Below are 4,212 nucleotides of genomic sequence, written 5' to 3'. Positions count from 1 at the left end.
AAAGTAATCCCTTGAGGAAACATCGGAATGGGCTGCATGAAAATCTGCAGTGTGTGTTGATATATTTTTAAAGAGAAATACAAAACAACCGTTGTGGGGGGGGGTTTCATGTCATCCCAGGGGATTTATTCTCCAGAGTTTTAATCCATTTTGCACAAATGACCACTGATCTAATATTTATCTTTCCATGGACGCATGCCAAATTTTGTTATAAAAGCTTTTATGATCTTTGGTTCATATTTTGATAGGAAATTCATGCAAAAAAGGCCCTCTCCAGCATTACCACTACTTTTAATCTACATGTTGCATTCCTAATTTGCATACATCACAGTGATATAAGCACTGTAATGAGGCCATCTATTTCCCACATAATTTTTAATGTACCATATAGACTCATTCATAACCAAAATTTTTGGTATTAAAGTGACACATCAAAGACTAAGGGTCAGTTTATTAATTTATTAATCTACATGGTCATTGTAGATCAGGAGTTTGTAAACTTTGGTTCCTATCCCATCAGGGTAACCCACTGGCATGCCAGGACATGTTGCGTAGCTGGAGTGTCTGCAGGCATGGATCTCCTCAGCTCCCAGTGACTGCAGTTTGCCATTGCTGGCCAATGGGAATGGCAGGAAGTGGCAGCCAGCACATCCCTCAGCTCACGCTGTTTCCTGCAGCTCCCATTGGCCTTATCATCAGCCTCCATTGTGTCAGCAGCAAATACAGCATCATCTTCTGACACATCAAGTATATTAGGGTGCGTCTAGACTACGGGGTTTTGTCGACAAAAGTGGACTTTTGTCAACAAAACTATACCATAGAGGATCCTGACTGAGCAGCTCTGTTGTGTGGTGAGCCATGTCCCAGGGACAAGTCCCCCAAGACCGCCCTGGCCCTTCCAGGGACTCATCCCCCCGGGAAGCCAGGGGCACCAAACTGCAGGCACCCTGCTGGTCAGAGTCAGAAATGAAAGCCCTCTTGGAGCTGTGGGCCAAGGAGGAGGCTCTTCAGCTCCGTCAGAGCAGGCACAGGAAAGCTGACATCTACGGCCGAATGGCAGACAGCCTGGCCAGGAAAGGCCACCACCCCCCGCACGGCACCACAGGTCAGGGCCAAAGTCAAGGAACTCAGGCAGGGGTACATCAGGGTCCATGAGCACTCTGGGGAAACAGCACACACCTGTGCATATTTTGAGGAGTTGGACAGGATCCTGGGGCCAGGGGATCCCTTGCCTCCTGAGTGTCTGGTGGAGTCCGGGCTGGAGACCCCTGCTCAGCAGTGGCCACAACAACAGCCTGAGAACCTGGCGCTCCTAGAGGAGGTGGTGGAGGAGGAGAAGAACAGCATCCGGAGCATCCAGGAGCCAGATGCCCAGGTGCAGGAGGCCTCCCAGGCAACTTCAGACACCGGGGAGGGAACATCAGGTGAGTGCTGTGAGGGTCCAACACACACAGGGCAGGGCAGGTGGGAGCAAAGTGCACAGTGCAGTACTGTGACATGTCATGCTGATCACAGCCTGTGGCACACTCATGGCTGCCCTCAGGGAGAGTCATCATACTCCTGCACCCTCACGGCTGCTAGGCACCACTTGTTCCTGCAGGCAGTGATGCTAGGGGTAGTCATGGGTCAGCTGCAGGCTTCTCATTTCTCTGCAGGAACCTCAGCCGTGGCCTGACATTTGTCTGTGCTGCTTGGACATGGGGTGTGTGTGTGGGGGGGGGGGAATAGGATTGTGGCACTGGCGCACTTAGACCTGTTACGCCAGCACATTGGAGTCCTGTAAAGGATGCAGGACTCAATGGAGAGGAGGCTGGAGGCAGAGACCGAGTGGCGCCGGCAGTTGCTGGCTGAATTTTCCCAGCAGCAAAGGGACATCTGCACAGCAATCCAGGAGGCCAAGGCCTTCCCTGGTCCTGCCCCTCCTCCTCAGCCTGCCCCCACCTGAGCCCCTGCTCCCCCCTCAGCCCCTGCTCCCCCCTCAGCCCCTGCCATCCCAGACCCAGGTCCAGCCCCACCTCCTGCCCATCCCCCTGCTGTGGCAGCCCGCACGTGCAGCCAGAGGCGAGAAGGCTCTTCCTCCAGGCAGCCCCCTCAGCCTTGAGCTTCCCTCTCCCCTTCCTGGTTGACATTCCCCCTTCCCACCAGTGACAGTAACTGAGGGAAGCACTTTCTTCTGTTTACAAACAGTTCATTTTTTCTGCACAAATGAGTTTTGTATTTTCTCTGAAAAAAAGTTATTTATTTTCTCTGCACAAAAGAGTTTCTTCTTTTAATTTGTCAAAAATCAACAGTACAATAAACAGTTGAAATGTTTTCACCCACACCTGTCTGTGTTCTCAGTGTGTGAGGAAGGAGTAGAATGTGTGACTGTGGGGTCAGGAGGGGCTTTGGGGAGGAAGGCACCGGGGGCATGGGGCAATCCCACATTTGGAAGGCCCTGGGGAAACTCATCGGCCTCCTTGGGAGAACTGCTCCCTCGGGGCTTCTCGGATTTGCAAGCCCAGCTGCTGGCTGAATTTGCCGGATAGCAGCTGTCAGGGGCTGCTCAAAGTGCCTCCCATCCACATCAGCTCGGGTCCCCCTCACAGGGAGGAAGGCCTCCCCTTTCCTCTCCACCAGGTTGTGCAGCACACAGCATGCTGCAACCACATCGGGGATGTTGTGTTCCCCCATGTCCAGCCGCGTGAGCAGGCACCTAAACCTGCCCCTCAGGTGGCTGAAGGTGCACTCCACCTGGAAGCGAGCCCTATTGAGGTGGGAATTGAATAGTTCCCTGCTCGCATCCAGGTGGCCAATGTAGGGCTTCATGAGCCAGGGCATGAGAGGGTAGTCTACATGGGCCACGATGCACGTAGGCATCTGCACATCCCCGACTACCAGGTTCCTCTCTGAGAAGAATGCCTCAACCTGTGGTACAGGTACAAGTTCCTGAACACGCGGGCATCATGTGCCCGGCCTGACCACCTGACTCAAATGTCGGTGAAATGTCCCCTGTGGTCGACCAGGGCCTGCAGCACCATGGAGAAGTAGCCCTTCCTGTTGATGTACTGTGCTGCTCGATGGGGCGGGGCGTAGATGGGCATGTGGGTCCTGTCGAGTGCTCCACTGCAGTTTGGAAACCCCAACCCCGCAAATCTAGCCAGGATGGTTTGCAGGTCTCCGAGGTGGATGGTCCTGTGGAGCAGCTCAGAATTGATGGCCATCACCACCTGCAGAAAGGGACATGCACAAGTATGCATAAGGGGACATGGGAGAAGCTACATGGGCTGGTGAGAGGTGCCCACCCAACCCTCCACTCCCAGAGTCCCCCCTCAGGCAACCCCTCCGTGGTTCCTGCACTCCCGTGGGGTGAGACCAGGCAGGCTTCCACCACTCCCACCCCATCTCCAGGTCTCTGTTCCCAGTCCTGACCATCCCCCTTCTCCATCCACCCCTCTGGACTGTCCCCCAAAAGTGCCTTACCTCCATCAAGACAGCACCAACAGCAGACTTCCCCATCCCAAACTGATGCCCCACGGAGTGGTAGCTGTCGGGGTGGCCAGCTTCCACAGCGCAATGGCGACGCACTTCTCCAGGGGGATGGCAGGCCGCAAGTGGGTGTCCTGGTGTTGCAGGGCAGGGGCAAGCCAGGCACAGAGCTCCTGGAAGGTGGCCGAAGGTGACATGCAGAAATTTCGGAGCCACTGGTCATCATTCCACTGCTGCAGCATTAGCCGGTCCCACCAGTCCGAACTGGTGTCCAGCCTCCAAACTTGCCTCTCCAGAAATAAGTTGGGGGGCAAGGGCAGAAGGGCTGCAGCCTGAGCAAGGGGCTCAAAGCTGGGCTCAGAATCCAGCTCTGCCGCCAAGGTCATCATACTCTCCTGAGCATGCAGCAGAGCTTCCAGCAGCACGGTCTGGGACCATTGCCTGCCCAGGGGCAGCTCAGGCTCCATGGCTTAAAAAAACCAAATTAACACACAAACAAAAGAACAAAACAAACACAAGGACAAAAATACAATCAAAGAAACAAAAAACCAAAAAAGCCAAAACCCAAACAAACAAAGAAACACAAATGCAGAAGCAAACACACAAACAAACAGACAAACCAGAAAATAAACTGCTGTTGTGTCCGAGAAAGCAGGGCAACCAGAGCTAAAAAAAACTGCAGCAACTTTGCGTTCCCTCGAGGAGGTAGGCCAGCCAGAAGCAGGAGCAGAGCAACAGCTTTAA

General features: G+C 53.9%; 1 long non-coding RNA gene across 1 annotated transcript; it reads right to left on the bottom strand.

Moving 5' to 3' along the window:
• Window positions 1-444: 444 nt before the first annotated feature.
• LOC142829436 (uncharacterized) lies at window positions 445-1,430 on the bottom strand. The gene is made up of 2 exons (XR_012903846.1): window positions 1,180-1,430; window positions 445-763 (listed from the first exon to the last, which is right to left on the bottom strand). It is a non-coding gene; the product is annotated as an uncharacterized LOC142829436 (long non-coding RNA).
• Window positions 1,431-4,212: the final 2,782 nt, after the last annotated feature.

Source organism: Pelodiscus sinensis, chromosome 5, assembly GCF_049634645.1.
Source record: "Pelodiscus sinensis isolate JC-2024 chromosome 5, ASM4963464v1, whole genome shotgun sequence".
NCBI classification, from domain to species: Eukaryota; Metazoa; Chordata; order Testudines; family Trionychidae; genus Pelodiscus; species Pelodiscus sinensis.
This window is presented reverse-complemented; position numbering and strand designations above follow the sequence as displayed.